Source organism: Cebus imitator, unplaced genomic scaffold, assembly GCF_001604975.1.
Source record: "Cebus imitator isolate Cc_AM_T3 unplaced genomic scaffold, Cebus_imitator-1.0 Scaffold1, whole genome shotgun sequence".
In the NCBI taxonomy this organism is placed as follows: Eukaryota; Metazoa; Chordata; class Mammalia; order Primates; family Cebidae; genus Cebus; species Cebus imitator.
Window position 1 is genome coordinate 3,610,905 of NW_016107316.1, and position 11,880 is coordinate 3,622,784.

An 11,880-nucleotide genomic window follows, 5' to 3' on the forward strand; every position below is an offset into this window, starting at 1 on the left:
GTGCATGTGTAAGTGTGTTGGGATTTGGAGTGTGTGTGTGTGGTGGGGTTTGGAGGATGTGTGTGTGTGTGGTGGGGTCTGGAGATGGTCTGCATGTGAAGGAGAAGACCTGGGCTGTGCCCAGATTGCTAATGGCTCCCTTCCTCCCTCAAATTGTTGGAGCCTGGAGGTGCCTGTCCTGATGCCAGGATCTTTTCATTGGTGCAGGAAGTCCATTCAGCCCTGCATTGCTTTTAATGAGTTTTGCAAGCAAGTGGCCTCTTCCTGTGACTCATTCTGCCTTTTGTGCACCGGAGATTGTGGTTTTAAGTTTCACTTTGGAAAGTAACCACCACTTCTGCTGCTTTCTCCCTGTTGGAATCTGAACAAGTTACATTCATTTTGCAACAAAGAAATGTAAATGTAGGAGCTGCCAGTCATATTTCTGCTCTGATTGTAAAAACATCCTTTTCCGAGATGGTTGACAGAGCCAAGCTAAGAAGAAATGGTTTATATTTTCAAGTAACACATTCATCGGTGAACTCCGTATTTCCCTCTTCCTCACCCACCAGCTTTGCTTTTGTTCTTTGTCTTCTTGATTCATATTTCAGGGAGATCCTAAAAAAAATAAACAGTGCTTGTTGATAAGTGAGGCGGTTAACCTCTAATTTATTGAAAGAGACTTCATTCAGGACAAAACTTTGTGCTTTTGCTTTCACGCAGCACACAGAGGATGACCATGGAGATAATTTCTTGTTCAGTAAAATGTTTTTCCTCCCGACCTTCCACACAAATCCACTTACGGTATCCGAATAGATGAATTTCTTGGGATTAGTGAGTATATATGTTAAGTGGACAAATATACATATTTTCTCTCAAATTTAATAATGCAGGCATCTTTAACATGTTAGTGTTGAACTAAATTTTTTTATATAGCTTTATTTAAAATGTACAAACATTAAACAGTAGCTCTTGTAAAAATGCATTTAAGTACAGATAAAACTATAGCACTAATAGGTGGGGCACAGGGACTCATGCCTGCAATCCCAGCACTTTGGGAGGCCGAGGTGGGTGGATCACTTGAGATAGGAATTCGAGACAAGCCTGGCCAAAATGGTGAAACCCTGTCTCTACCAAAAATACAAAAATTAGCCAGGCATGATGGCACACACCTGTAATCCCAGCTACTTGGGAGGCTGAGGCAGGAGAATCACCTAAACCTGGGAGGCGAGGTTGCGGGGAGCCGAGATTGCTCTACTGCACTCCAGCCTGGGCCACAGAGTGAGACTGCCTCTCAAAAACAAAAACCAAAACAAAACTGTAAGGTACATCGCCGAGGCAAAATGAGGAAACTGAGGCCAATATAAGAGAATGGAAAGCCAATTTATTCTGCTCCCAGGCGAAGTTCTGTGGTCCGGGAAGGGGCCAGAGAACTCGCACTTGACTTCCTAGGGCCAGGGTTTTATAGGGAATGGAGGTACTTGATTGGTTACTGGGAAACAAAATGAAGACAACTTCATTGGTTGTAGGGGGACAGGGCGCGGATGGGGAGAGCTGCTATTGGTAGGCAGGCGGGACTACTGGTAAGTGGGCTGGCCGGGGACGAATGGGGCAGGCTGCTATTGGGCAAGATTTTGGTGGGGTCTTTTAGGCCTTGGGCGGGGGGTTGAGCTCATAGTTTGGTGCTGAGTGTAGATCTGGGTGCTGTAGGCAGAGGTGGGTGTGGGGAACCCACGTGGAGAGGCCAGATGCTGAGTAATGTGTTTGGAATGATGACATAGTTATCAGGCACGGAGTGGGCTGGGTGTGTCAGTTTAGCTCCCAGCGAGGCAACCGGCCTTACAAAAACTATAGCACTGATAAGAGTTCAAATTGACATGGGTGGAAAGTGCTGATGTACTGAAGCTAGTGCAGTGATGTTGGATTTCGGTTTATAATCAATATATCTGTGTTTTTTGTGTCATTTGTCAACTTCATTCTTCTGACTTGAGCATAATGGACAACCATTAAAATCATCATAACACTGACTTCTACAAAATGCAGTGATGAAAAAGTTCTTATTCCATATCGACATCTACATTGACTGCCAATGAACTGTTGCACATTTTTACACCAAAAATGGGCTCTCCTTGATCCATTGTCTCATGGGACAAATGCAACACTGACTTGGATTTGGGGTCTTTTAAGTTCGGCCAGGGACTACACCACCCAGACTTCATTGTCCTGATTTTCTCTTTTTGAAGTGCCATGAAGCCTTGGTTTGGAGGTTACACAATCATTTCACTTACTCAAATCCTCCACACACTTAGGGATGTACATGGAGCGGTCCTGCTCTCTGATCCATCCTTGGGCAAAGGCTCAGTGGTCTCATGGGGGAGAGAGCTGCTTCTTCCATGGGGAGAAAAGAAGAGCAGCCAAGGAGACCTGCAGGGAGCCACTTCCAGACCTGCACCTGCTCTGCCGCCCTCTGACATCACGTGGAGGGGCTGAGTGTCTAAAGGAATGGGTGGGGAATCCTGTTTTTAGAGATCCAAAGCAATTTTATCACTTCTAATAATGGTTTTGCTTGCTTTGGGAGCAAGCTGGTAGATGGGCAGGTGATAACTTTTGCATGGATTTGGGGGGCCTTGAGATGGGAGGCAGCTTTCTTTGGGGATCAGGGACACTGGTCTGGGTACCTCTCATTTCCCACAGGCAGCTTCAGTTGCAGGAAAGTGGTCAGGGTGCGAGGTAGCTAAGCAGTCTCAAAAGCCTAAGGTCTGATCTGATTCATGGAGTGCCTGGATAAAAGATGGGGGAAGGATCTTAGCATGACACCTCCAGTTGAGTGGGACGGTGGAGGGGGTGGCCTTATGCACCCACCTCTCTACCCTGAGACACCAGGCTGATCAGAAAGCACCACCCCCAGGGGATTCTGGAGATGCCCTTGACATCCACAGGAGGAGGAAGATTTGACCTTGACTTGACTTTGGTTCAGAGGAGGTGTGGCTTATTTTTCCCACAGCAGCAGCAGCAGCAGCAGTAGCTGGCGACCAGCATCATTTCACCACAGTGTGAAACCGTCGGGTGATGTATAAAGGTGAATTTTAGACCCAGGGGGTAGTCTAGGGTGTCCATGTACAATGCATGAAAATGTGAGCTCTGAAAAGGGCAGACATTAAATTGAGGAAGTCCTGTGTGTGCCTGGTAGTATCTCACTGTGTTTGTGGAGCACTCATAGCTGGTTGATGTGCTTGTTCTTATGTTCATTAAAACAAGTCCTCTAGGCACTTCTCTCAACTGGCACGCCAGTAGATGGCCTTTACAGTAATGCACCTTCAAACATCTTATCTGGCTGACAGCTTGCACATTCTTTTTTTTTTTTTTTTTTTTTCTGAGATGGAGTCTCCCTCTGTTGCCTAGGCTGGAGTGCAATGGTGTAATCTTGGCTCAGTACAACTTCTGCCTCCCGGGTTCAAGCAATTCTCCTGTCTCGGCCTCTGGAGTAGTTGGGACTTCAGGTGCATGCCACCAGGCCCAGATACTTTTTATATTTTTAGTAGAGACGGGGTTTCACCATATTGGCCAGGCTGGTGTTGAACCCTTGACCTCATGATCCGCCCTTTTCGGCTTTCCAAAGTGCTGGGATTATAGGTGTGAACCACCATGCCCAGCCCAGCTTGCACATTCTTTAGCTTGTTGGTCACTCTCCTCTCCCCAATGCAAGCCACATGTACTTCTTAAGGCCCAGCTTCAGCCTTACCTTCCCTGTGGTCTCTTTCCAGCAGACCCACACAAAACTGTGCTTTCGAAACTGCCAGGTAAGACACAACTGTTTAGTTTTATTATCATTGCTATTTCCATATCACTGTTTACAGTCATTAACTTCATTTTATTGAGGGGAAAATTGAAATTCAGAGACTTTTGTCTAAGGTCCTCCAACTAGTACAAGGCAGAGCTAGGATTCAGGTCTCCAAATCCAGAATGATCGGAGGGTCATCAGGCTTTGTCCCACTGTTTCCAGCAGTTGAGCCCTGCACCCACCAAGAGTGATGGTCCTATGTGCGGTCACTGGACGATGGAGGTGAAGTGGGGAGGCATCAGTGACAGCCACGTTGTATGCCTGCTGCATGAGCCAGACCACAGGACAATACTCAAAGAGAGGCACCAACATCCATCCTGTCTGAGCTGATGACGGTAAGAGGCCACAAAGCCATGAAAATGATTTGGAGCAGCCTCCACAAATTCCTCAGGGTTGAATCATTGTGTGCACCGCAGAGCATTTGCTTTGTAAAAAAGCTAACATTGTGAAAAATGGGGTAGGTGCTTCCTGTTTTGACCAGGAACAAATGCAAACCAGACCCTGCTCCTCTCACCAGGCAGTTTGCTCTTTCAATTCAGAGATATCTGCAAGGACCCAATTATGCCGTGGTGTGGAATGGAGCATATATGTAACTGGGGTTCCTGCAAAAGATACCATTTCCTGGCTGAGTGGCAAGATTGGCCAGGACACCAGGAAATCAGAAGCCTGTTTGAACACATGAGATTGTGAGCTGGTGAGACAGTGTTTGGGACAGGACTAAGTAAATTATGTTTCTCTTCTGCCTTCTGTTCTTTGTCACTAATGTAAAATATACAAAGGAGTGACATGTTCAGTTGCTGAATTCCTGACGTATTATATCCTGGTGGAAATGTTCACTGGGGTGGGGCTTTCTGTGTATGTTGGGGACAGGGACAGGGAGTTTGGAGACTCTGAGCCAGGAGATCTGGCAGAGATGGCTGCTTATCCTCTGAAGAGTTCTGCTTTCCTTCCATATGGTAGAGTAGTTGCTGAAAAGCAGCTGCCCTCAGGGGCTATATTTTCCCACTCCCACCCCCTTATTAGGTGGGGCCATGTCACCCCATCTTGCCAATGGGAACATGAGCAGTAGTGACCTTAATTACTTCTGGGCCAAAGTAGTTAAAAAGCAGGTGTAGCTTTGTCACATTCTTTATCTCTGTCCATCAGCTGGGAGCAACGATCTCTAAGAACCTGGGTCCCTGAGTCACTCTGTGGAAGGCAGCCTGTCAAGTACTAAAATGGACTTTGTGTGAGTGAAAAGTAAACTTCCAGCATGGTGAATCTCTGAGGTTTAAAGGTTTATTTGTCACAGCAGCTAGCGTTACCTAACTGATACGGGGAGTGAGAGGACAGATGAGGGAAGAGATTTGGATCACAGAGGAGTGAGGCGGCCACCCAGGCCTTCGGTGATGGCCGCAGCCCATGAGCTTTAGGAGAGGTTGCATTTCATTTTGAGTTTTATGTTTTCTTTTTCTATTTGTGGTTTCTTTATCACACCCTCAAATCTTAAGTAAAATGTATTGACAACCTCATCCTACATTCAGTCTGTGTTAGAGTTTTGTGGGCACAAAAGGAGAAGGTGTGCCCGTGGCTGGGGTGAAGGGGTGTGGCTGTGTGAAAAGAGGATTGCAGTCTTCTGGCGCAGTGATGTGGCTGCTCCAGAAGACTGCAATCTTCTGGCCTCCCCTGTGCTGGGAGGCTGGAGGGCATGTCTCGGCCTCTCTGGGGTCCCCTACAGCACAGCAGTAAATGCTTATGTGTGCCCAGCAGGCTTCTGATCTTTCCCCTTCCCATGCCCAGCTAAGTGGGCACCTGGCTGTCTTCACACCTCTAGTGAGGTAGGTGCAGTGCCTCATTTGGCCTTCTGGTGGCCGGAGGTGCCCATCAGAATTAATCCAGGGACAGCAGGTCAGATACAGAGGACATACATTCATTGGGACATGCCACCACCATCTGAGAACACTATGAAAAACAGAGAAGAAATGGAAATTCCTGACATCATGTGTGGGCGGTTTACATACTGGTGTTTTGGATTCAAGGGAAGGGAGATCCCAGCAGGCTAGAGACATGGCAAAACTCAGATGATACATGGATTGCTACTTTCACATGGTTGGGACATCTACAAAAGAACACTAAATTAGAGTTTAAATTTCCTTTGGTGCAGTCATACATATTTTTGACTTATTCAATGGGGCTTTAGAAATCATCGCTTAATTGAGTTTATTAATTGTTTGGGTTAATTTTTAGATTGCTTACCTCAAATCTGCCATTTCCAGGTGCCCCGGGAAGAGACTGACTGACACACAGTGTAAAGAGGGAGCCAAGCAGGTCCCAGGTCCCCTCCTCTCCCAACTCCCTCATTCTTTCACTCTTAAGCCAAAAGCTTTGTTTTCAGTCTGAGACACCTGTCTCGCCATGGCATTCAGGACAAGTCTGTGTTTCTCGGCTGTTTGGAGTTTTATTAACTAATAGGTAGGTTTTCATCTGACAATACTTGTCCTCAGTAGCTTGAAGCAAAGCACTGTTGAGGCAACAGAACACATCAGAGTGCCTCTGTTTCCTGGGAGCTCACGGCTCCATGCTAGGATGAGGCCAGACAAGCGCAACTATAATCTGAGGTACACAGAAGTAGGTGCCTTAAGAGAGACACAACCATGAGCTACTGGAGATGGGGACTTATATCTTCCCTGTGAATGTACTTAATCATCTGAAATCACTCTTCCCTCTGCCATGGACAGACACTGACTAGCTGACTGTGCATACGTGTGCATGAGCATGTATGGGTGCTAGGACCTGAGGGTATAAAAAAGCATGGGTCATGATTCCTGTCATCAAAATCCTTACATTTACCCAGCAAGTCTAATTTTAGATGTAAAAAGCCATGGGTCCAACAAACCTATTATGTAACTTTTTTTTTCATGTATTCAAGTGGGATAATTCAGGAAATGGAAGAAAATTTCAGACACTATAATGTCTTCAGAAGGGTAGACTATTGCACTCATAAAATGAGAAATGGATATCACGAAAAAAAACAACAAGAACAATCCATTTGGGGTCTGGGAGATAGGGCCTCCAATTAAAGAGAAAGGTAGAGAAAACTCCGGAATGTCAGCTTCTCAGATACTTTTTGCATGCTAAGACAGTTTTGGGGACTTAAGATTAGTGACTAAAGCAGAGAACAAAACAAATGAAATCCCTGTCCTCAAGGTGCTTGTATTCCACATGAGGGACATAGAAACCAATAACATGTCAAGTATTAATACGGTCTGCAAATAAAAAAGGAGCAGGGGGGAGAGGAAAGTGGAGTAATGGAAAGGCACCATTTTCCAGAGAATGAAGCCAGGGGTCCACCCCTCTACTGCAGTGACATGCCCCTCCTGATTCTCATTTTCAACCCTTTCCCCTGCTTATTCTGGAATTTACTTTTATATTTCTAAGTAAAATGAACATACTACAATATTTCGATTAATGAAATTAGGCATTCCTTATTGACTTACGATGCCAGATGAAGTTTGTTTGTTTGTTTTTTAATTGCCTTTTAGGTTTTGGGGTACATGTGAAGAACATGCAGGATTGTTGCATAGGTACACACATGGCAGTGTGATTTGCTGCCTTCCTCCCCGTCACCTATAACTGGCATTTCTCCCCATGTTATCTCTCCTCACATTCCCACCCCCCGTCCCTCCCCCATTTCCCCCAAATAGACCTCAGTGTGTAGTGCTCCCCTCCCTGTGTCCATGTGTTCTCATTGTTCAACACTCGCCTGTGAGAACATGCAGTGTTGGATTTTCTGCTCTTGTGTCAGTTTGCTGAGAATGATGGTTTCCAGGTTCATCCATGTCCCTACAAAGGACACGAACTCATCATTTTTGATGGCTACATGATATTCCATGGTGTATATGTGCCACATTTTCCCTGTGCAGTCTATCATCGATGGGCATTTGGGTTGGTTCCAGGTCTCTGCTATTATAAACAGTGCTACAATGAACATTCGTGTGCATGTGTCCTTATAGTTGAACGATTTATAATCCTTTGGATATATACCCAGTAATGGGATTGCTGGGTCAAATGGAATTTCCATTTCGAGGTCCTTAAGGAATTGCCACACTGTCTTCCACAATGGTTGAACTAATTTACACTACCACCAACAGTGTAAAAGTGTTCCTATTTCTCCACATCCTCTCCAGCATCTGTTGTCTCCAGATGTTTTAATGATTGCATTCTAAGCAGTGTGAGATGGTATCTCAATGTAGTTTTGATTTGCATTTCTCTAATGACCAGTAATGATGAGCATTTTTTCATATGTTTGTTGGCTTCATGTATGTCTTCTTTGGTAAAGTGTCTGTTCATATCCTTCGCCCACTTTTGAATGGGCTTGTTTGATTGTTTCTTGTAGATCTGTTTTAGTTCTTTGTAAATTCTGGATATCAGCCCTTTGTCAGATGGGTAGACTGCAAAAATTTTTTCCCATTCTGTTGGTTGCTGATTCACTCTAATGACTGTTTCTTTTGCCGTGCAGAAGCTGTGGAGTTTGATTAGGTCCCATTTGTCTATTTTGGCTTTTGTTGTCAATGCTTTTGGTGTTTTGGTCATGAAGTCCTTGCCTACGCCTATGTCCTGAATGGTTTTGCCTAGGTTTTCTTCTAGGGTTTTTATGGTGTTAGGTCCTATGTTTAAGTCTTTAATCTATCTGGAGTTAATTTTAGTGTAAGGTGTCAGGAAGGGGTCCAGTTTCTGCTTTCTGCACATGGCTAGCCAGTTTTCCCAACACCATTTATTAAACAGGGAATCCTTTCCCCATTGCTTGTTTTTATCAGGTTTGTCAAAGATCGGATGGTCGTAGATACGTTGTGTTGCCCCTGAGGCCTCTGTTCTGTTCCATTGGTCTATATCTCTGTTTTGGTACCAGTACCATGCTGTTTTGATTATTGTAGCCTTGTAGTATAGTTTGAAGTCTGGTAGTGTGATGCCTCCTGCTTTGTTCTTTTAGTTTAGGATTGACTTGGCTATGTGGGCTCTCTTTTGGTTCCATATGAAGTTTAAGGTGTTTTTTTCCAGTTCTGTGAAGAACGTCATTGGTAGCTTGATGGGGATAGCATTGAATCTGTAAATTATTTTGGGCAGTAGGGCCATTTTCATGATATTGATTCTTCCTAACCATGAACATGGAATGTTTCTCCATCTGTTTGTGTCCTCTCTTATTTCATTGAGCAGTGGCTTGTAGTTCTCCTTGAAGAGGTCCTTTACGTTCCTTGTTAGTTGTATTCCTAGGTATTTTATTCTCTTTGTGGCAATTGTGAACAGAAGTTTGTTCTTGATTTGGCTCTCTTTAAGTCTGTTATTGGTGTATAGGAATGCATGTGATTTTTGCACATTGATTTTGTATCCTGAGACTTTGCTGAAGTTGCTTATCAGTTTCAGGAGATTTTGGGCTGAGACGATGGGGTCTTCTAGATATACAATCATGTCGTCTGCAAATAGAGACAATTTGACTTCCTCCTTTCCTATTTGAATGCCCTTTATTTCTTTTTCTTGCCTGATTGCTCTGGCTAGAACTTCCAGTACCATATTTGAATAGGAGTGGTGAGAGCGGGCATCCTTGTCTAGGGCCAGATTTCAAAGGGAATGCTTCCAGTTTTTGCCCATTCAGTATGATATTGGCTGTTGGTTTGTCATATATAGCTTTTATTATTTTGAGATACGTTCCATCAATACCTACTTTATTGAGGGTTTTTAGCATAAAGGGCTTTTGAATTTTGTCAAAGGACTTCTCTGCATCAATTGAGATAATCATGTGGTTTTTGTCTTTGGTTCTGTTTATGTGGTGAATTATGTTTATAAACTTGCGTATGTTGAACCAGCCTTGCATCCCTGGGATGAAGTCTGCTTGATCATGGTGGATAAGCTTTTTGATGTGCTGTTGCAATTGGCTTGCTAGTATTTTATTGAAGATTTTTGCATCTATGTTCATCATGGATATTGGCCTGTAGTTTTCTTTTTTTGTTGAGTCTCTGCCAGGTTTTGGTATCAGGATGATGTTTGTCTCATAAAATGATTTGGGAAGGATTCCCACTTTTTGGATTATTTGGAATAGTTTCAGAAGGAATGGTACCAGCTCCTCTTTGTATGTCTGGTAGAATTTGGCTGTGAACCCATCTGGACCTGGGCTTTTTTTGGGTGGTAGGCTCTGAATAGCTGCCTCAACTTCAGACCTTGTTATTGGTCTATTCAGCATTTCAACTTCTTCCTGGTTGAGGCTTGGGAGGATGCAAGTATCCAGGAATTTATCCATTTCTTCCAGGTTTACTAGTTTATATGCATAGAGTTGTTTGTAATAATCTCTGATGATGGTTTGAATTTCTGTGGAATCTGTGGTGATATCCCCTTTATCGTTTTTTATTCCATCAATTTGGTTATTCTCTCTTTTCTTTTTTATTATCTGGCTAGTGGTCTGTCTATTTTGTTGATCTTTTCAAAAAACCAGCTCCTGGATTTATTGATTTTTTGAAGGGTTTTTTGTGTCTCTATCTCCTTCAGTTCTGCTCTGATCTTAGTTATTTCTTGTCTTCTGCTAGGTTTTGAGTTTTTTTGATCTTGCTCCTCTAGCTCTTTCAATTTTGATGCTAGAGTTTCAATTTTAGATTTCTCCTTGCTTCTCATGTGGGCACTTATTGCTGTATATTTTCCTCTAAAGACTGCTTTAAATGTGTTCCAGAGATTATGGTATGTTGTGTCTTTGTTCTCGTTGGTTTTGAAGAACGTCTTTATTTCTGCCTTCATTTCATTGTTTACCCAGTCAACATTCAAGAGCCAGTTGTTCAGTTTCCATGAAGCTGTGCGGTTCTGAGTTAGTTTCTGCATTCTGAGTTCTAACTCGATTGCACTGTGGTCTGAGAGACTGTTTGTTATGATTTCTGTTCTTTTGCATTTGCTGAGGAGTGATTTATTTCTAATTATGTGGTCAATTTTAGAGTAGGTGTGATGTGGTGCTGAGAAGAATGTATATTCTGTGGATTTGGGGTGGAGAGTTCTGTAAATGTCTATTAGGTTTGCTTGTTCCAGGTCTGAGTTCAGGTCCTGGATATCCTTGTTAATTTTCTGTCTGGTTGATCTGTCTAGTATTGACAATGGAGTGTTAAAGTCTCCCACTATTATTGTGTGGGAGTCTAAGTCTCTTTGTAAGTCATTAAGAACTTGCCTAATGTATCCGGGTGCTCCTGTATTGAGTATGTATATATTTAGGATCATTAGCTCTTCTTGTTGCATTGATCCTTTTACCATTATGTAATGTCCTTCTTTGTCTCTTTTGATCTTTCTTGCTTTAAAGTCTATTTTATCAGAGATGAGAATTGCAACTCCTGCTTTTTTTTGCTCTCCATTTCCTCCATCCCTTTATTTTGAGCCTTTGTGTATCTTTGCATGTGAGATGGGTTTCCTGGATACAGCACACCGATGGGTTTTGGCATTTTATCCAATTTGCCAGTCTGTGTCTTTTGATTGGGGCATTTAGTCCATTTACATTTAGGGGTAATATTGTTATGTGTGAATTTTATACTGCCATTTTGATGCTAGCTGGCTGTTTTGTTCGTTAGTTGATGCAGATTCTTGATTGTGTTGATGCTCTTTACCATATGGTATGTTTTTGGGGTGCTTGGTACTGGTTGTTCCTTTATATGTGTAGAGCCTCTTTCAGGAGCTCTTGTAAAGCAGGTCTGGTGGTGATGAAATCTCCAAGTACTTGCTTGTTCACAAAGGATTTTATTTTTCCTTCACTTACGAAGCTTAGTTTGGCTGGATAGGAGATTCTGGGTTGAAAGTTCTTTTCTTTAAGGATGTTGAATATTGGCCCCCACTCTCTTCTGGCTTTTAGGGTTTCTGCTGAGAGATCTGCTGTGAGTCTGATGGGCTTGCCTTTGTGGGTAACCCTACCTTTCTCTCTGGCTGCCCTTAGCATTTTCTCCTTCATTTCAACCCTGGTGAATCTGAGGATTATGTGTCTTGGGGTTGCTCTTCTTGAGGAATATCTTTGTGGTGTTCTTTGTATTTCCTGGACTTGAATGTTGGCCTGCCTTGCTAGGTTG